Source organism: Pseudophryne corroboree, chromosome 3, assembly GCF_028390025.1.
Source record: "Pseudophryne corroboree isolate aPseCor3 chromosome 3, aPseCor3.hap2, whole genome shotgun sequence".
Lineage (NCBI taxonomy): Eukaryota > Metazoa > Chordata > Amphibia > Anura > Myobatrachidae > Pseudophryne > Pseudophryne corroboree.
Genome location: NC_086446.1, coordinates 398,326,135 through 398,348,379, shown reverse-complemented (window position 1 = coordinate 398,348,379; position 22,245 = coordinate 398,326,135). Strand labels below are relative to the sequence as shown.

Below are 22,245 nucleotides of genomic sequence, written 5' to 3'. Positions count from 1 at the left end.
GATAGTCTCATTTAAAACTGTTTATTTATTTTTTTCTGTCTTGCGTACACACGCACGCACATATATATCTGCATTTCTTTTTCATTTGTGTATTTTCGTATATCACTCTCCTGTTTGCCAGTTTTATAGTTGATAAACGTGCTAAGAGAGATTTGCCGCTATTTCATAGTTTAAGAGTAAAGGTAATATAGTTAAAGTATAGACAAACACACAGCTGTGCCTGAGAGACAAGGCGAAGTCAGTGTGGTGCGTGGTAGATGATAAAGGATCATCTACATTGATAAACGTATAAATTGTGTTACGGTGGATCTTTGCTTTGCGTACACGTGTCTCTAACAAAAGACTGAGACTTGTGTACGCAATCCAAGGGCCGACGCACGCAGCGTATATTACGCAACGGAGCGTACGGGTACGCCCACGTAACTCAAATCACAAGTGTTAATTTTTTTTTTCTCCCAACGCGATAAATAGCGCAATGCGGTAAATAACGCAAGGCGATAAATCGCGCAAATCTATTTTAACATTCAAATTTTAAATTAATAGATCCTTCTCCTAATTTGTAACACATCTGGTCTAAAGAAAATTTCTGCGCAGAAATAGAAATAGAAACAAAAGTGTATATGTGGTGAGTGAGTGTTTGTTTTTACAATTTTTGAGGTTGAACCACAAGAAAAGTCGAGTTCTCGTGAGGTACATGCGTGTAAGTGACGTACATGGTGGCTAGGGAGGCATCCCTGGTTAAAACATACAATTTGAGCATTAGAGTGTAGCAGACCAGGAGGTCATACTGTAACAGACCAGGAGGTCATAGCAGACCAGCAGGTTCAGGTACAGCAGACAAGGAAGTCCGCTATACAGTCCACAGGCACAACACCAAGAAAGGGTTGGTGCAACACCCATATAGGCCATACAAGCTCTGGCTGAAGGAATTCGCAGCCGCAATTTTCGATTCCACTGGTCGCTCCGTACATAAGATTAGTTGCTTATGTGCTGAACGATTGTACCGCACGTAATTGTGTGCATTAGTAAACCTGACCGGTACTATTTGTGTACGAAGGTCATAAACGCTATTTGTACATTCTAACGTGATTTGTGTATTTTTTTTTATTTTAAGGGAGGTTCGCTGCTCACTCAGGAACTATCCAACAACCAATAGTTACTGGAAAGAGTAAGTGTTCTTCGGATCACCCTCACAGGTCCCAGTAAATAGAGGTTCAGGTCGCAGGGGCCCTAGGTCGAGTACGCCAGCACCATATCGGTGTGATCAGGTCGTATTGGTCGGCGTGGGCGAGTGAGTGGGGTACTCGGTAAACCGCCACCGTCAGCCTATTTTGAACATTTTGGTTTGCGTAAGGGTTGGTTGAATAAAGCAACACCTTCGAACTATGGGGGCCACTTGTTCAGGTAGGGGGCGATCAACCTCGGTTCGGGTTGATTCAGTGAACCGACCAGTCGGGTCGGCAAGATACGTAATGTGTGAGAAATACGGAAGTCACACAGAAGCTTTATGTGATGAATGGGAGAGAATGACGGTACATGACGGGGAGAAATTCCCAAGAGTAGGTAGCTTCAGCACAGAAGTGTTAACGAATTTAAGGAGAAGGATATGTCTCATCAAATCAGCCAAGAGACGAATCAAACATTATGATTATTTACAGTTGTGGCAACAGGAGGGTGACATACAGAGAGGATTGGCTCAGGCGGCGGGATCTGGCTCGATCAGAAAACTGATAGCCACGGCCCCACCGCCACCATATATATCGGGAGAAAAATTGGTTGCGGAGAATGACGCATTAAGGTGTAACAAACAAACACTTAGCAACTGTGTAAATGTTAAAGATAATGTTAACCAATTAACCAATGCAAGTATTAACCCGTGCAAGTTGTACCCTGTTTTGAACTTTCCTCAGGAGTGTGATCAAGAGGACGAATCGGCAACAATTTCAGCGCTCTCTCTAGCAGCCACCATAGCAGAGACCACTGTAGGCACAGCTCAACCCCCGAGATTAGTAACAAAGGCCCCTAGCGGAGGGATAGGTGAGGTCGTATCAACGGGTAAGTACGGCACCATACACTATGCTGAAACTATTTCACCACAGCCTGTAGAATCTACACAGGATGAGGTTGTTAGAGTTAATCCTGTTAAGGTAATAGTAGTTCCAAATGGGAAAACAGACACTTCAGGAGCCACTCCTGTTAGGAACATTGCCATGTATAGCCCATTTTCCCGAATGGAATTAAGGACCATAGTGTCGGAATTCCCTGACCCTAGAAAAGACTTAGTTGCCAGCCAAAAATACATCAGAGACCTAGGTAACACTGTAGAGCCCAACAATAAAGACTGGCAGATATTGCTGAGAGCATGTTTACCCTCCAATGTCGACGCAGCTCAATTTTTAGCTGACTGTGGATTAGATCAGGATGTACCTCTTACAGAAGGGTACAACAAAGACAATGTAAAAAGAATAAGTTTACAGTTAAAAGAGTATTTCCCAGCCGTAGTTAAATGGAACAAAATATTCTCCATTAAACAGAAGGAGTCAGAAACAGCTGCAGAGTATTTTCACAGAGCATTATCAGAAATGGCAAAATACACAGGCATAGAGGACATCAAAACAAACATAAACCATCGAGAAGTAGCAGTATCGGTACTGATGGATGGTTTAAAAGACTCATTGAAGACTAGGGTACAGACCACACAACCATGTTGACGAGGTCTGTCTGTGGCTACTTTGAGAGAGGCTGCTATTGATCACGATAGGAACATCACCAGACACAGGGAACAACAAGGTGATAAGTTAATGGCAGTAAGTATACAGGCCCTGACCACAAGGCAGCCTTTGTTTATATCACCAAACCCTGTGGGTAAGTCAAATGTGGTTACTTGTTATTCTTGTCATAAACAGGGACACATGGCACGAGATTGTAGAATGAAGAATTCACAAAACTCATACCAACCCCCTAGACAACGACACGACACACGACATTGGGAGCAAGGTCCGCAGAAACGGAGTTATGAGCCACATACAGGGGAAACAAAAAGATACCCCCCGAACAGAGACTGGCAAGCCTCTGGTAGCTCCCAATTAACTCCATTACAAGTAGTTGCTGCCAGCGGGATTCAGGGAGGTCACCATACCCAATAGGGGTGTGGCCATACCTGTAATCTGCAGCCAGTAAAATTGATTGCAAGTCTTGGAAGTGAACCAGAAATTGCAATCAATGTAGCTGGTAAATCATTAAACTTTCTTGTAGACACAGGTGCGGCCAAATCAGTGATAAATTCGACAGTGGGCATGAGAACCACTGGTAAGACAATTCCAGCCATAGGGGTAACGGGAGTAGTCCAGCACTACCCTGTTAGCAAACCAGCCGAGATTACAGTAGGGCCTTTACATACCAAGCATTCCTTTTTGCTGGCTGCATCGGCACCGACTAATCTCCTGGGAAGAGACTTACTGTGTAAAATGGGGTGCGTCATTTATTGTACTCCTGAAGGTGTATTCTTGGACATACCTGAGAATCACGCTCAGGAAGTGCGAGACATGTTAGACTCCCCGTCAAAATTAATGTCACATACCATTATGACAAATAGGACTCCCTCCCAAGTAGAAGAAATGACATCTCAGATACCAGAGTCACTTTGGACTAAAGATGGACAGGACACTGGATTAATGGCAAACGTAGCTCCGGTAGTTGTACAAGTAAAAGATGGTAGGATAGCTCCAAAAATCCCACAGTACCCTCTGAAGCCAGAGGTGGAGTTAGGAGTGTATCCCGTAATAGAGCGCTTGCTACAACAGGGCATTCTGGTAAGAACGTCCAGCACTGCCAATAGTCCCATCTTCCCTGTTAAAAAGAGTGGGGGGAGGGGTTACCGGCTAGTGCAGGATCTAAGGGGGATTAACAAAATAGTTGAGAGTCAGTTCCCCGTAGTGCCAAATCCAGCTGTCATCTTAATGCAAATCCCTCCCACTGCGAAATTTTTCACTGTTATTGACCTCTGCTCCACTTTCTTTTCGGTACCTCTGCACCCTGACAGTCAATATTTGTTTGCATTTACATACAGAGGAGTCCAATACACATGGACTCGATTACCACAAGGATTCATAGACAGCCCAAGTATATTTTCTCAGGCTTTGCATGATTGTTTACAGTCTTTCCAACCAGTGAGTGGATCAGTATTAATACAGTACGTGGATGATCTACTACTGTGTTCTGATTCATTGGAAGCATCCCTGAAGGATACGAAACAGCTCCTGTTTCATCTTTCAGACACAGGACACAAGGTTTCCAAAGACAAGTTGCAATTATGCCAAACTAAGGTAAAATATTTGGGACACTGTTTAACACAAAGACTGAGACACCTGACCGCTGATAGAATTCAAGCAATTAGAGACATGACTCTGCCACAAACCCAGCAACAGATCAGAACATTTTTAGGAATGTGTGGGTATTGCCGTAACTGGATCCCAGGGTTTTCCATCCTAGCGTTACCCTTGCAGGAGATGGTCTCCTCAAACAAACCTGATCGGATTTCGCATACAGACGAGTCTGAGACAGCATTTGAGAGACTTAAACAGTGCCTAACGCAGGCACCAGCATTAGGTATGCCTGACTATGGGAAACCCTTTGAACTATACGGAACAGAAAGGGCTGGTTGCGCGGCAGGCGTACTAACCCAAAAGCACGGTGATGCCAGCAGGCCGGTAGCATATTACAGCGCTCAGCTAGATACGGTAGCGCGATCCCTCCCCACATGCTTGCGAAGCGTTGCTGCGATAGCATTGCTAGTAACAAAAAGCGAAGACGTCGTGCTAGGTCACAACCTCACAATTCATACACCACATGCAGTGTCAGCCTTGTTGAATTCTGCCCAAACCAGACACGTCTCATCAGCGCGGTTTACAAGATGGGAATTGGCACTAATGGCCCCCGTAAACATCACCATAAGGAGATGCAGTGCATTAAATCCTGCAACATATCTCCCAGGTGTGCCTGGACAGGCACAAAGGGTGGAGGATGAGAGTGGTGGGGAAGGAGAATTTAACACAAAGGAAGACACTCATGATTGTATGGAATATTTGACCCAAAATTTTACCGCAAAGCCTGACATCAGTGACAACCCACTGGAAGACGTAGAACTTACGTTCTACACGGACGGTAGTTGTCATAGACAGTCAGACTCGGGAGACTTGTGTACTGGATACGCAGTCGTAGATGACCAAGGCACCATAGAAGCGGAACCGCTAGGCCCACCTCACTCTGCCCAGGTTGCTGAACTGGTCGCCCTAACCAGAGCATGTGAATTGGCTAAGGGCAAATCAGCCAATATCTACACCGACTCTAGATACGCATTTGGGGTAGTCCATGATTTCGGAGCCCTATGGCGCCTCAGAAATTTCATGACGGCAGCTGGTACACCGGTAGCGCATGCAGCTCATATAAAAAGGCTTCTAACAGCGATACAGGAACCCGACAGAGTGGCTGTTATCAAATGTAAAGCACACACATATAGTCAAGACCCAGTATCACTTGGTAACAGCCGAGCAGACGAAGCTGCTAAATTAGCAGCTGCTACCCCCAGACAGACAGACACCACACAACTGATGGTATTTAATACCATCAACACACAGAAGTTGTGTGAGATGCAAAATTTGTGTTCCACACAGGAAAAGGCAGTCTGGAAGGCAAAGGGATATGGTCAGGAGTCCTCAGGACTCTGGACGGATGGACACGGTAAACCAGTGGCCCCCAAAGCATACCTTCCATGCTTAGCTGAGGCAGCTCACGGGCTGACTCATCTGGGCAAGGAAGGGATGTGCAAATTGGTAAGAGCATATTGGTGTGCCCCAGGATTTTCTTCTCATGCGAGTAAAAGGGCAATGTCATGCCTTACCTGTCTGAGAAAGAACATCGGAAAGGCAATACCTACAGAACCATCTCATATCCCACCTGCCGGCGGCCCTTTCCAGGTAATACAGATTGACTTTATTCAATTACCCCCTTGTCGAAATTTGAAATATGTACTTGTTTGTATAGATGTTTTCTCAAATTGGGTCGAAGCATTTCCGGCGGCCACAAATACCGCTATGTTTACTGCTAAGAAAATTGTGCAGGAATTTGTATGTAGATATGGTATCCCCAGAATTATCGAAAGTGATAGGGGTACCCATTTTACAGGTGATGTCTTTCAAGGAATGTGTAAATTGATGGGAATTGATAGCAAGCTACACACTCCATACCGTCCACAGGCGAGTGCGAAAGTGGAAAGAGTGAACAGCACTATTAAAAATAAACTGAGTAAAGTGATGGCAGAGACAGGATTGACATGGCCAGAAGCTTTACCCATTGTACTGTACAGCATCAGAACCACTCCCAGGTCCCCTCTTAATCTGTCTCCCTTTGAAATCTTGTTTGGTCGACAACCACATGTTATGATTAACCCTCAGGATGATTTGAAGTGTAACAATGAAGTGACTGTAAAATACTTGATTAACATGAGTAAACAGTTGAGGAATCAAAATGATAATCTGAAGTTAGTGATTCCTGATTTACCAGATAGTAATTGTCATGACATTGAACCTGGGGATTATGTAATGATACGGAATTTTCTACGCTCAGGTTGCCTTATTGACAGATGGGAAGGACCATACCAGGTCTTATTGACTAGCACTACAGCATAGAATGGTTCTTAATTACCTCACAGCAGTGACAGGCGGATATTGTGTCACACTGGCAACACAATACGACGTGAAATGTTGCACATATATTACGAATAGCACCGAGGACCCGGTCGAGGTCATAGACCAAAAGATGGACGATATTCTCCAACTGAAGTGGGAATTTCGCAGGAGACACAATCTCACTCTTGCTGCTGTAGGTAATGAGCTGACTGGTTGGGTGTCATGGTTGAACCCGCGAAATTGGTTCTCTGGTTTAGGAGACTGGGCTCAAGGAGTCATAATGGATGTTGGGAAGTTTCTCCTATGTATCTTAGGTGTTATCATCACGATCGGTTTGATATTTAGATGCGGTCAGGCTTTAATGAGGTGCAATCGTCGTACTAAGGTAATGAGTTTAAGGAGTGAGGAAACTGTAATTCCAATGGACTTGATTTATGACCCAAATGTAGAAACAATGATGTGATGAAAATGCGATTCCTACGGTCCGTTTCTTTCACCTGTTTTTCCGTTTCCTCCAAGGTAAAAAGACCCACTTGGACGAGGAATTTGATGAGCCAATATACAGACAACAGAGGGATTAAAGAAGAAGTTTTGACAACCTGATACACAGATTTTTGATGAACTATGCCATGGATCCCCAGTTCCCCTAGAAATTTTAAAATTACGCTAGCCCAACACTTTTGTAGATCTATGGACATTGACAGCTTTTGCTCGCACCTTATGGGCAAAAGCACAAAGAAGACTGCATTCAACAGACACCAAACAAGACCTCAATCGACGAATGTACATTTACCTGACATAGAATACCACCGCATTTACCGTAATTATGTCTTTTCTTCATTTCTACAACCCTCAGGTAATGACACACATAGTCGATAGGGAATACAGGCACAGATATCAGCAATCACATATCTCCCCCATTCATGTATCATCAACTAAAATGTGCTCCCCATTTTGTTACAACCAAAGCCGAAAAGAGCTCGGTAAAGTTTGACAGCCCATCCACAGACCCGTACCACGGGATAAGAAGGAATTCAAATGTATACTTCGCAATACCTCGAAGCTTGATTTAAAACACGTACGGCACGATGATACATGACCCCCAAGCACGGATTCATACACACATGCTTCTGCTATCTCACTAGGTCATACCCTTTTCCTACCTTCTCCTCTCCTCCCCTACCCAACCATGTAAATGTATTAACCCCTGACATATATTTTTCTCTTTTAAAATGTTTTAGAAGGTGGCAGTTATTATTGACTGCCAAAGGGTGGACTGTCAAAGTCAGAAAAATATCTCTATGCACACTACCATATTTGCACCTCACACAGGTCCGTGCTGCGTATGCGTGCGCTCTCCCGTACGTGCGCATACTCACAGTCGCGGGCACCCGCAGGCGCACGGTATGCGTATTTACGGTAGAGTTTATGTGATTGTAGCGTGCGACTCAATCGTTACATATTTTCACTATATAATGTATTTTGTAGATCATGGTCCCTTTGATAGATTCTGAAAGTTTAGTTAACATAGCATGTTCCTGAACAGAGAGATCCCTCTTTGTATTGTACGAAGGGTCTAACAGGGGTCATAGAGTGGTGTTTGGTACCCATCGGAAGAGTATTTAAATAGCAATATTCCGGTGTTGGTTTGGAGCGGATTAATCGCTCGTGCGAATAGTTATGGACATAAGAAGTTTATGTCCATTTACTATTATTTGTTCTTATTTAGTCATGCGGCGGGAAACTCAGTGTCCCACCCACCTGAACAGTTGGAAGCAGTCACAGCCCACCTGTATGAATCAACCTATGACCTTTTGTTATAATGCGAAGCCGAATTCCTGTGTCCAATGAACAATGAGATTGTAGGGACCATTGAATTGCATTGTGTGTGGGGCATAAATAGGCAGGCCGACCATATCCAGTTCACTCTCTTCAACGGTTCTCATTGCTGATAATCGGGAGCTGGATATCGAGGCGCATGCGATCGTTTCCCCTTGTGCGTAAGTGTTTCTCCGCAACTATATTGATCTTCTTGTTATTGTGGGCCAATTTCTCTCTCTCTCTCTCTCCTCCTCTTTTTCTCTTATTTTCCCTTAAATAGTAATTGTATTATATTTCCTGTGTAGTTATCTGGTTAGGTAGTCTATGTTATATTGTAGTGTATGATTTGTATTTGTATTAATTCTTTTGCAAGTATATCATTCAAAATATATACATATTAGGCGTTGGACCCTAAGCCCAGGTATCTGTGTATTTCTTATAGTGTCTAGTATTCTCAGAGCGTCGGTGACGCTCAAACAGCTTTTAAGTTAATAAGGTTACTCTAGGTTGCATCTACACCCTATCTCTACACAAAGGTTTTACAGCATATTACATTGTTTATGGTTTAGATATAAAGGTTTAACATTGTGAGCGTCAGCGCCGCTGGTGATCTCCTCGTGGTCCCGAGCGTTCGCTACGCTATAGCGAATCATTACGTTAGTCAGCAGCCAATAGCGTGCCTGCCAGTGATCTCTTGGCCGTGAGCGAACGTGACGCTTGAGCGTCTCCACTACGGCTAAGCGATTGTTACGCAACGTGCGTACCCTTACGGTACTTCATACGTAGATAGCGTACAGTGTTCTTAGACCTCATAAAGGGTATTATATAAGATAAATATTTAGCTTTATCATTATGTTTAAGGATGTAGATAATACTGTCGATGATGAATTGTCGTTGTGCCTCTGTCAGACCTGTGTCTTGATCTAGATGGTATTTAATACTTTCCGTCCCTTGGTCGTGGTCAATTATTGAATATAGTGATGTGACATCAGAAGTGACTAGCCACATGTCTTCTTTCCACTCTATTCCTTGTAATTTCTTAAGTATATGAGTGGTGTCTCGTAGATAGGATCTTTGTTTCTGCACATAGGGTTGCAAGAATGTGTCCAAATATTCTGATAACTGAGATGTCAAGGAACCTATCCCCGATATAATTGGTCTACCTGGTGGATTTTGTGTGTCTTTGTGCATTTTTGGAAGGTAATAAAAAAAAGTATTAAATACCATCTAGATCAAGACACAGGTCTGACAGAGGTACAACGACAATTCATCATCGACAGTATTATCTACATCTTTAAACATAATTATGTGTGGTTTGGAGGCACCTTTTACCTCCAGACCATGGGGACAGCGATGGGCATGAGATTCGCCCCGAGTTACGCCAACCTCTTCATGAGCTGGTGGGAGGACCGGTTCGTGTGAGGGGGCGGGGCTTGGGGCGAGTCTCGTGCTCTGGACCAGATTCATAGACGACATTTTTTTCATATGGCAAGGAGAGGAGGACACACTGAATGGATTTATAGAATATATGAATAGGAACAGCAACAACCTTAAATTTACCACTACCTACAGTAAGACCAAGGTCAGTTTCCTAGATTTAAACATTTTTGTAGAGGGAGGCAATATACATACAAAAACCTTCAAGAAAAACGTGGATGTAAATAGCTACATCTTATCAACAAGTGGACACCATCCCAGTTGGTTAGAGTCAATTCCAAAAGGACAATTTACCAGACTCAGGAGAAATTGTTCTAAGAAATCAGATTATACAATTCAAGGAGAAGAATTACAGAATTCAGAGAAAGAAAGTATAAGGAGGACAGTATACAACAGGCATATCAACAGGTGGGGGAAACAGATAGAGGACAGTTACTCGAGTATAGAGATAAGAAAGACAAAAAACATTTGGAGGAAGTTATATTCATCACGGAATACACACAACAAGCCAAATCTATACAGCACATACTCAAGAAACACTGGCCACTTCTCATGGAGGATGAAATTCTGAACGACATTTTAGACACAAAACCAAAAGTCATCTTTAGAAAAGCACCAGATCTAAAGAAGAAACTGGTACATAGTCATCTACAACCAACTACATTGATACAAACACACATCAATCAATCCAAACCCAGAACAAGTTTCTACTATTGTGGGACCTGTTTGGGATGCAGAAATGGAGGACCGCAGAGCACCAAACCAGTAAACAGCTTCAGTTCCACCAACACACATAAAGTATATAATATCAAGGACAGACTGACATGCAATAGCAAAGGGGTTATTTACATATTAGAATGTGGATGCAAAAAACAATACATAGGACGAACCACGCGCCCATTGAAAACCAGAATTAGTGAACATATTCGTAATATCAAAAGGGGACTGGAGGAACACAATTTATCAAAACACTTTAAAGATCACCATGAGAGTAACTTGAAATCATTAAAATTCATAGGGATACAGGAGGTTCACCCTAATTGGAGGGGAGGTGACCTTATTGAAAAAATCAATAAAATAGAATTAAGGTGGATGTATGAAATAAAGACACTGGCCCCTTTTGGACTAAATAAAGATAATGAAGTGAAATCAGTTATTTGTAAAAAATGAACATATCTGTCACTTTCAAGATAGTATTCCCTAACATTTAATCCAGATTTGGCATTTGTGCATAACCTATATACATCTATCAACATCAGCAATTCTTATTTATTAATTTAAAGGGAAATTAGACTTTTAGATAAAGGGATAAATATTTAATCAGGACCCTTTAGAACAATCAGATCAATCAGGTTATCCTATACACTAAATAGAAAGGAGTCTAGACCAATAGGAGCAGCATATGAAGATCACATGACCGGAAAAGACATTCCATTCACCCTTTAAAAATCAGAACAATTCACTAATTGAATACACCATTCTCCCAGAGGAAGGCCTGACAGAGGCTGAAACGCGTTGCAGGCACCACTGATTTTATTATCCACATTTCATTTATCATTGCCGCACGGAGCAGAGGGGACGAGACGATCCATGAAAGAACTGGTCACGTGACCCGGACATTCAGAGAGCGCGCTCGTAACTAAGCAACCGCAGGACGAGGAACGGAGGAAGAAGTCGGTGTCGGAACTCGGGTCATCATCGGGAAAAGACAACAGGTGAGTGTCCGTATGAGGCGGGGTTAGCCTGGTGAGCAGCTCCGTAGAGCGCCCCCCGGACTCCCTTGCCTCAGACAGGCTGCTCAATCGAACCGGCTGGCGCACGGTGAACGTCCGAAGCAGGACGCACCACGGACAGCCAGGGTGAGAGGAGGAAGCCAGTCCGGAGGAAACCACTGTGTCTGTGTACCATATGAATGAACATTGAGTGCCCCACACCGTGAAGACTCAAGTACTTTTTACAGTATTACTGCAGAAGCAATTGAGTACTCAAAAGACTGTACCAAGTAGAATCTGGTGAAACTTGCATGCGGGATGCCGCATTAAGAAAGGGAGACATTGAGAAATGATATGGACAATACTGGACTAAATTGCCTAAATAAACGGAGCTTAGCACTTTAAAAAATACAGTTGCCACATAATTATTTCATCCACGATCTGGTATTTACTATACTTTATAAATTACACTGGTCAACTATAAAAGCTATTGTCTCATATATCACCTTCCTGTGTAGGTTATACTGTACCTAAAACCATACAGACAATTAGTGATAACAAATTGAGGGGTAAGCACATTACAATCACCAGGATTGAGCGCAGCACAAATTTGTATTTTTTGTCACTCAATACTTTGTCTGCAACACCGCCAGGTTCTTATGGAAGTGTATCGAGGCCACTGCAAAGTAAGATGGGTCCTCTGCCACTAATTGCTTAATGTATTTTCTGTATTTTGGGCAATAAAATAAAAGGTAGAAAAATATTGGTGTGTAGGGGTGAAGTCTGCAGTAAAAATTTATCTGTGACAGAAATGTGGATATAAATATATATATATATATTCACACACACACACACACACACACACACACACACACACACACACACACACACACACACACTATGCCTCTCACACAGATACATTTTATCAATATTATCTATCAGATTTTCATATATATATATATATATATATATATATATATGTATATATATATATATATAGATAGATAGATAGATAGATAGATATACTGTTTACAGACATACTACATACATACATACATACATGCAGATGTAGCCACACTAATTGCGGCTACATCTGAGCGCTATGTGCACTCCCAATGCGCCCGTGTCTATCCACATCAAGCTATGTCTTTTGCCGCCCCAAACACTTTGTATGGGGCACGTGCGTGTCTAAGACACATGCGCACAGAGACGTGCACTCGGCTTGCTGCAAATAAGACACACTCGGGCCTAGATGTAGCCACAATGTGTGTGGCTACATTGGTATATACTATATTGTGTGTGTTTGTGTAGAATCAATGTGGCTTTCCCTATATAGTTGTATGTATTAGCTGATAGATTAATAAGGCACTGCTGGGGGATTACGTGTATCTGGCACCTTTGGGGGATTACGTGTATCTGGCACCACTGGGGTATTACGTGTATCTGGCACCGCTAGGGACATTACATGTATTTGGCACCGCTGGGGGCGTTACATGTATCTGGCACTGCAGGGTTACATGTCCATGGCCGGTGCTAGACATGCCCAAAAGGCGGTGTTAGACACACCAAAAAGGCAATGCTAGACACTCCCCTCCTGTGGTGCACCCCCTAATAAAATTAGCTGTGCATGCCTATGCCGGGTGCAAAAGCATCCCCGACGTGCGATGCTTTTGTACCAGTGTGGGGGGAATAGGGCCAGACATGCGCGGACTAGCCCTGTGCTGGGCGTCACCTCGCATGTCTGAGAAAATGATCGTAGATGTACTGAATTTAGCACATCTACAATCAGATCTGAATTAGGGCCATGGAGTGGCCTCATTATATCTCTGTAATGTTATTTTCAGGAACTGAAATGTTAATGTTATTTTCTGTGTCCTCCTCAATTGCTGCTGCTATACAGACAACAATGCCAATTTCGACTCCAGAGAGCACTCAACAGAGCCTGCCATCGTTGCAGATGATTTTTGAGGATGATCGTGACATGGAGTCACCTATGCCCAGTGAAGAACCAGCCCAAGCCACCGTAGATGTGCCAGAAGAGCCACAGACATCAGGAGCAGAGTCTTAGGCAGAGTCCCAGGCCGAGAGGCTGGTGTTATGTAATAATAGTAAGTTAACCTGTATTCACTTCATTACACAGAATTTTTTTCCCTAAAAAACAGTTTCGTTTTGAAAAAAAACAAAATATGCTGCAAACCCTAACTAACAAAATATCCAAAATCCAATATACATAAAAAAAACTGCAAACACTAATTTAAAAACCTAATCTGTTGCAGCGTATAGCCAGTGTGTAGGTTTAAGTTCTGTAGGCCACAAGCACAGATCCGCTTACTGCGCTGCTATTTCATTTGCAATATGTTATGTTCTTCCGTTTGTTGACACATATGTACTGTATATATCAGCCTATTGTTGAATTATAGCTGTGAAAGAACTGGTCAAATATAATTAACTGGCTATTTGAACATTAAAACTCCAGCACATGTAACGAGTTGCAACAGTGGGTTCAGTATGATTTACCGACGGACACAATACCGACGGGCATATTTCCGACAGCCTTTGACCTACAGTCAAAATGCCAAAACAGTCAAAATACCGACATTCATTATGCAGACATGGTCAAAATGGCGACATAGTGAGAATACCGACATTTGAAATGCTGACGTCAAAATAACGACATGAGTTTTTATGGGTTTTGTGTGTCAATGTTGGCATAGGTTGACATGGACACCGTCTAAGTGTACCACGTCCCCTCTCATAGCTCGCTGCACTCGGCACACTGATATATTCCCCCTCCAGGTCCACTGGGATGATAAAGTATGAACAAGTCTGTCTTTGGACAAAAATTCCTTTAAAACTTATATAGGCATTTTGACATGTCTGCATTTCAAATGTTGGTATTCTGTCTATGTCGGCATTTTGAACATGTTGGCATAATGAATGTTGGTATTTTGACCGTGCATTATGACCGTCGGTAAATCAGCTGCTACCTGCAACGGTGCAATTTTGGGGGGTAATTCAGATCTGATCGCTACTGTGCGCTTTCGCACAGCGGGCGATCAGGTCCAAACTGCGCATGCGTGTGCACCACAATGCGCAGGTGAGTCGGACAACTACAGCGGGCAATGCCATTCAGCGACGGGATGGTGCGAAGGATCCATTCGCACGGGCGTTCACAAGGTGATTGACAGGAAGAGGCCATTTGTGGGTGGCAATTGACTGTTTACAGGGAGTGTCCAGAAAAACGCAGGCGTGCCCAAGCGTTTTCAGGGAGGGTGTCTAACGTCAGCTCCGGCGCCAATCGGCAGAATTTAATTGCACTGGAAGAGTAAGTACTGGGCTGCGCAGAGACTGCACAGACGGATTTTTAGCAGCTCTGCTAACACATAGGAAGGCACACTAGCACAGCGAAAATACACTCCCCCTGTAGGCAGCGATAATCTGATCGCAGGACAGCAAAAAACGCAGCCCAGCGATCAGATCTGAATTACCCCCTTCATCTACTCAGTAACTTTTTAGCCAGATTCATGCCAAATAGAATTATATATGCTATATCGTCCTCCTGCATGTATGTACAGTATGTGAAATCTTAGGAAGATTTCTTCCAAAGCAAATACTGATTTTTAGAATTGTATGTGTAATTACTGATATACTGTATAATAAAACGACATACAGTATCTACATACAAACCAGCAGCATCTTTACTAGTACTCCCATTTACTTGATTAATATGTTTAGAAGGGGATGTACTTAGTTGACATCCCAATGTACGGGATCCCAGTGGTCAGAATTCCGGTGCCAGGATCCCAACAGCTATCAGAATGCAAACGCCAGAATTCCGACAGCCAGAATCCCAAAGGTAAGTATACCGGGAGGCTGTGGGGGAGGGTTAGGCTGCTGGGGGAGGATTAACATTAGGATATGGGAAGGGAGGGCTAGGTTGCGGGGAGGGAGGGCTAGGGGGAGGGTTAGGATTAGGGTTACTTTGCTCCGGCATCCCTGTTGGTATTTCAGGCTGTCGGGATGCTGGTGTCGGTATTCTGACTGCCGGCATCCCGACTGCCTGGGATACCATGCCTAATGCTTAATTGTAATCAAACACAGAAATACAGTATTGCTTAAATACTTTCTGTACCAAAACTACAGTAACTTACAATCCTGAGTGCATGGGGGGAGGAAGCAGCTGCAAGTGTTAAACAAACTTCAGTAACTTCTCAAGCAAGTACTAATGAGTTTACTTTTCTGTTTTTTACAGTTTACAATGTTCTGAAATGGACAAAGAAAAATATGAAGATGGAGCTTGCTACAAGAGTCATGACATATATACTTTGTGAGCAGCTTCGTGAAATATATCCAGCAATGCAGGCCCAAGAAGATGCTTGGATGCATCGATTTTATGAAAATGACAGAGGTTTGAAAAACTCTTTCACCAACCAAGCATACAGGACAGGGTCAGTCGGGATCATGAAAGGGTCTTTCGTGACATTTGTGAATTTCTGGGCCAACTTTTTTCTCGGTTGCAAACCCAACAATTTAAAGCCCCACACCACAGCTGGCAGCACAGCCGGTACCCCCTCCTCAGTATACAGAGCATCCTCAAAGTACCCCAAATTATGCAGAGGGTGCTTATAGGAATGTGTGTAGAACCCACCTTTTTTTGGACTCTGCCACACCTAGTACACCAGAACACAATAGCCTAAATCAGAATCCTGATTTTTCTGTTTATAGGCATTTGTAAAAAGTGCTGTCTGTATTACATGTTATTATGACAAAGTTTTAGTTATGTTTTTATTACAAGTGTGGCCTTAGTTTTAGGCACGTTATATAATGTGTAGGTTCAAAAATGATGCCTGAACTGAAGTCAAGGCAAAGTTTATTTGGGGGTTCACTGGGAGTTTTTATATGCTCATATGCACATAATAAGAGCTGCACCTTACATGATTACACATATGAAAAAAAATTGTCGTTACACTGGAATAAACAAAACCTAATATTTTATTGAAAAACTCCTACTGTATGTGTCCTTTTTTTCACGAGTCAAAAAGCACCCCTTTAAATGACTTCACAATATGCCAGGGCAGACCCGGTTTATGTTTGAAAGGGGTTGATCTGGGAATTTCCCGGGTCTGAGGTGTAGTGTGAAAGGGGGTTTCAGAGCAAAGACCCAGTTTAGAACAGTGTTGAAATGCCAGGGCATACCCGTAAATTGACCAGGGTTTCGGTTTCAACGGGTATCAGTAATATTACTTTTATGCACAGAATGTGAACAACCTAGCTTTAATAATAGAAGGGGGCTTATTATTCATACTTCAATTTGGTTTGTTGGTTATTTACTAATGATGGATAATTTTGGTGTATGTTTGTCAATAAAAACATCTCTATTATTTTATTGGAGCTGTAAAGTTACACTTTCAGTGACTTATCCACTTACTGTCTAGTCACTAGGGATGAGTGGGTTCTGTTCCCTGAGAACCGAACCCGCCCGAACTTGGAGATCTGGGCCCGGATCCGAGTCAGGCTTGGATCTCCCTGCTTGCCTCGGATCCCGCAGTCGGATCCTGAGGTTTTGGCTAGAGATGAGCGGGTTCGGTTTCTTTGAATCCGAACCCGCACGAACTTCACTTTTTTTTCACGGGTCCGAGCGACTCGGATCTTCCCGCCTTGCTCGGTTAACCCGAGCGCGCCCGAACGTCATCATGACGCTGTCGGATTCTCGCGAGACTCGGATTCTATATAAGGAGCCGCGCGTCGCCGCCATTTTCACACGTGCATTGAGATTGATAGGGAGAGGACGTGGCTGGCGTCCTCTCCATTTAGATTAGATTTAGAAGAGAGAGAGAGAGAGAGATTGCTGTGATACTGTAGATTAGAAGAGAGTGCAGACAGAGTTTAGTGACTGACGACCACAGTGACCAGTGACCACCAGAGACAGTGCAGTTGTTTGTTTTATTTAATATATCCGTTCTCTGCCTGAAAAAAACGATACACAGTCACACAGTGACTCAGTCTGTGTGCACTGCTCAGCCCAGTGTGCTGCACATCAATGTATTGTATATAAAGCTTATAATTGTGGGGGAGACTGGGGAGCACTGCAGGTTGTTATAGCAGGAGCCAGGAGTACATGATAAATAATATTATATTAAAATTAAACAGTGCACACTTTTGCTGCAGGAGTGCCACTGCCAGTGTGACTAGTGGTGACCAGTGCCTGACCACCAGTATATTAGTAGTATTGTATACTATCTCTTTATCAACCAGTCTATATTAGCAGCAGACACAGTACAGTGCGGTAGTTCACAGCTGTGGCTACCTCTGTGTCGGCACTCGGCAGGCAGTCCGTCCATCCATAATTGTATTATAATATATACCACCTAACCGTGGTTTTTTTTTCATTCTTTATACCGTCGTCATACTAGAGTATACTACTATCTCTTTATCAACCAGTGTACAGTGCGGTAGTTCACGGCTGTGGCTACCTCTGTGTCGGCACTCGGCAGGCAGTCCGTCCAACCATAATTGTATTATATACCACCTAACCGTGGTTTTTTTTTCATTCTTTATACCGTCGTCATACTAGTTGTTACGAGTATACTACTATCTCTTTATCAACCAGTGTACAGTGCGGTAGTTCACGGCTGTGGCTACCTCTGTGTCGGCACTCGGCAGGCAGTCCGTCCATCCATAATTGTATTATAATATATACCACCTAACCGTGGTTTTTTTTTCATTCTTTATACCGTCGTCATACTAGTTGTTACGAGTATACTACTATCTCTTTATCAACCAGTGTACAGTGCGGTAGTTCACGGCTGTGGCTACCTCTGTGTCGGCACTCGGCAGGCAGTCCGTCCAACCATAATTGTATTATAATATATACCACCTAACCGTGGTTTTTTTTCCATTCTTTATACCGTCGTCATACTAGTTGTTACGAGTATACTACTATCTCTTTATCAACCAGTGTACAGTGCGGTAGTTCACGGCTGTGGCTACCTCTGTGTCGGCACTCGGCAGGCAGTCCGTCCAACCATAATTGTATTATATACCACCTAACCGTGGTTTTTTTTTTCATTCTTTATACCGTCGTCATACTAGTTGTTACGAGTATACTACTATCTCTTTATCAACCAGTGTACAGTGCGGTAGTTCACGGCTGTGGCTACCTCTGTGTCGGCTCTCGGCAGGCAGTCCGTCCATCCATAATTGTATTATAATATATACCACCTAACCGTGGTTTTTTTTTCATTCTTTATACCGTCGTCATACTAGTTGTTACGAGTATACTACTATCTCTTTATCAACCAGTGTACAGTGCGGTAGTTCACGGCTGTGGCTACCTCTGTGTCGGCACTCGGCAGGCAGTCCGTCCAACCATAATTGTATTATATACCACCTAACCGTGGTTTTTTTTTCATTCTTTATACCGTCGTCATACTAGTTGTTACGAGTATACTACTATCTCTTTATCAACCAGTGTACAGTGCGGTAGTTCACGGCTGTGGCTACCTCTGTGTCGGCACTCGGCAGGCAGTCCGTCCATCCATAATTGTATTATAATATATACCACCTAACCGTGGTTTTTTTTTCATTCTTTATACCGTCGTCATACTAGTTGTTACGAGTATACTACTATCTCTTTATCAACCAGTGTACAGTGCGGTAGTTCACGGCTGTGGCTACCTCTGTGTCGGCACTCGGCAGGCAGTCCGTCCAACCATAATTGTATTATAATATATACCACCTAACCGTGGTTTTTTTTTCATTCTTTATACCGTCGTCATACTAGTTGTTACGAGTATACTACTATCTCTTTATCAACCAGTGTACAGTGCGGTAGTTCACGGCTGTGGCTACCTCTGTGTCGGCACTCGGCAGGCAGTCCGTCCAACCATAATTGTATTATATACCACCTAACCGTGGTTTTTTTTTCATTCTTTATACCGTCGTCATACTAGTTGTTACGAGTATACTACTATCTCTTTATCAACCAGTGTACAGTGCGGTAGTTCACGGCTGTGGCTACCTCTGTGTCGGCACTCGGCAGGCAGTCCGTCCAACCATAATTGTATTATAATATATACCACCTAACCGTGGTTTTTTTTTCATTCTTTATACCGTCGTCATACTAGTTGTTACGAGTATACTACTATCTCTTTATCAACCAGTGTACAGTGCGGTAGTTCACGGCTGTGGCTACCTCTGTGTCGGCACTCGGCAGGCAGTCCGTCCAACCATAATTGTATTATAATATATACCACCTAACCGTGGTTTTTTTTTCATTCTTTATACCGTCGTCATACTAGTTGTTACGAGTATACTACTATCTCTTTATCAACCAGTGTACAGTGCGGTAGTTCACGGCTGTGGCTACCTCTGTGTCGGCACTCGGCAGGCAGTCCGTCCAACCATAATTGTATTATATACCACCTAACCGTGGTTTTTTTTTCATTCTTTATACCGTCGTCATACTAGTTGTTACGAGTATACTACTATCTCTTTATCAACCAGTGTACAGTGCGGTAGTTCACGGCTGTGGCTACCTCTGTGTCGGCACTCGGCAGGCAGTCCGTCCAACCATAATTGTATTATAATATATACCACCTAACCGTGGTTTTTTTTTCATTCTTTATACCGTCGTCATACTAGTTGTTACGAGTATACTACTATCTCTTTATCAACCAGTGTACAGTGCGGTAGTTCACGGCTGTCGCTACCTCTGTGTCGGCACTCGGCAGGCAGTCCGTCCAACCATAATTGTATTATAATATATACCACCTAACCGTGGTTTTTTTTTCATTCTTTATACCGTCGTCATACTAGTTGTTACGAGTATACTACTATCTCTTTATCAACCAGTGTACAGTGCGGTAGTTCACGGCTGTGGCTACCTCTGTGTCGGCACTCGGCAGGCAGTCCGTCCAACCATAATTGTATTATATACCACCTAACCGTGGTTTTTTTTTCATTCTTTATACCGTCGTCATACTAGTTGTTACGAGTATACTACTATCTCTTTATCAACCAGTGTACAGTGCGGTAGTTCACGGCTGTGGCTACCTCTGTGTCGGCACTCGGCAGGCAGTCCGTCCATCCATAATTGTATTATATACCACCTAACCGTGGTTTTTTTATACCACCTAACCGTGGCAGTCCGTCCATAATTGTATACTAGTATCCAATCCATCCATCTCCATTGTTTACCTGAGGTGCCTTTTAGTTCTGCCTATAAAATATGGAGAACAAAAAAGTTGAGGTTCCAAAATTAGGGAAAGATCAAGATCCACTTCCACCTCGTGCTGAAGCTGCTGCCACTAGTCATGGCCGAGACGATGAAATGCCAGCAACGTCGTCTGCCAAGGCCGATGCCCAATGTCATAGTACAGAGCATGTCAAATCCAAAACACCAAATATCAGAAAAAAAAGGACTCCAAAACCTAAAATAAAATTGTCGGAGGAGAAGCGTAAACTTGCCAATATGCCATTTACCACACGGAGTGGCAAGGAACGGCTGAGGCCCTGGCCTATGTTCATGGCTAGTGGTTCAGCTTCACATGAGGATGGAAGCACTCAGCCTCTCGCTAGAAAACTGAAAAGACTCAAGCTGGCAAAAGCACCGCAAAGAACTGTGCGTTCTTTGAAATCCCAAATCCACAAGGAGAGTCCAATTGTGTCGTTTGCGATGCCTGACCTTCCCAACACTGGACGTGAAGAGCATGCGCCTTCCACTATTTGCATGCCCCCTGCAAGTGCTGGAAGGAGCACCCGCAGTCCAGTTCCTGATAGTCAGATTGAAGATGTCAGTGTTGAAGTACACCAGGATGAGGAGGATATGGGTGTTGCTGGCGCTGGGGAGGAAATTGACCAGGAGGATTCTGATGGTGAGGTGGTTTGTTTAAGTCAGGCACCCGGGGAGACACCTGTTGTCCGTGGGAGGAATATGGCCGTTGACATGCCAGGTGAAAATACCAAAAAAATCAGCTCTTCGGTGTGGAGGTATTTCACCAGAAATGCGGACAACAGGTGTCAAGCCGTGTGTTCCCTTTGTCAAGCTGTAATAAGTAGGGGTAAGGACGTTAACCACCTCGGAACATCCTCCCTTATACGTCACCTGCAGCGCATTCATAATAAGTCAGTGACAAGTTCAAAAACTTTGGGTGACAGCGGAAGCAGTCCACTGACCAGTAAATCCCTTCCTCTTGTAACCAAGCTCACGCAAACCACCCCACCAACTCCCTCAGTGTCAATTTCCTCCTTCCCCAGGAATGCCAATAGTCCTGCAGGCCATGTCACTGGCAAGTCTGACGAGTCCTCTCCTGCCTGGGATTCCTCCGATGCATCCTTGCGTGTAACGCCTACTGCTGCTGGCGCTGCTGTTGTTGCCGCTGGGAGTCGATGGTCATCCCAGAGGGGAAGTCGTAAGCCCACTTGTACTACTTCCAGTAAGCAATTGACTGTTCAACAGTCCTTTGCGAGGAAGATGAAATATCACAGCAGTCATCCTACTGCAAAGCGGATAACTGAGTCCTTGACAACTATGTTGGTGTTAGACGTGCGTCCGGTATCCGCCGTTAGTTCACAGGGAACTAGACAAT

General features: G+C 43.5%; 1 long non-coding RNA gene across 1 annotated transcript in view; it reads left to right on the top strand.

The window, feature by feature from the left end:
* LOC135057829 (uncharacterized) overlaps positions 1-16,694 on the top strand; it is a 60,192-nt gene extending 43,498 nt beyond the window's left edge. The window contains exons 2-3 of the long non-coding RNA XR_010244396.1: positions 13,557-13,764; positions 15,909-16,694. This is a non-coding gene — a long non-coding RNA (uncharacterized LOC135057829). The remainder of the gene's footprint in view (positions 1-13,556; positions 13,765-15,908) is intronic.
* Positions 16,695-22,245: the final 5,551 nt, after the last annotated feature.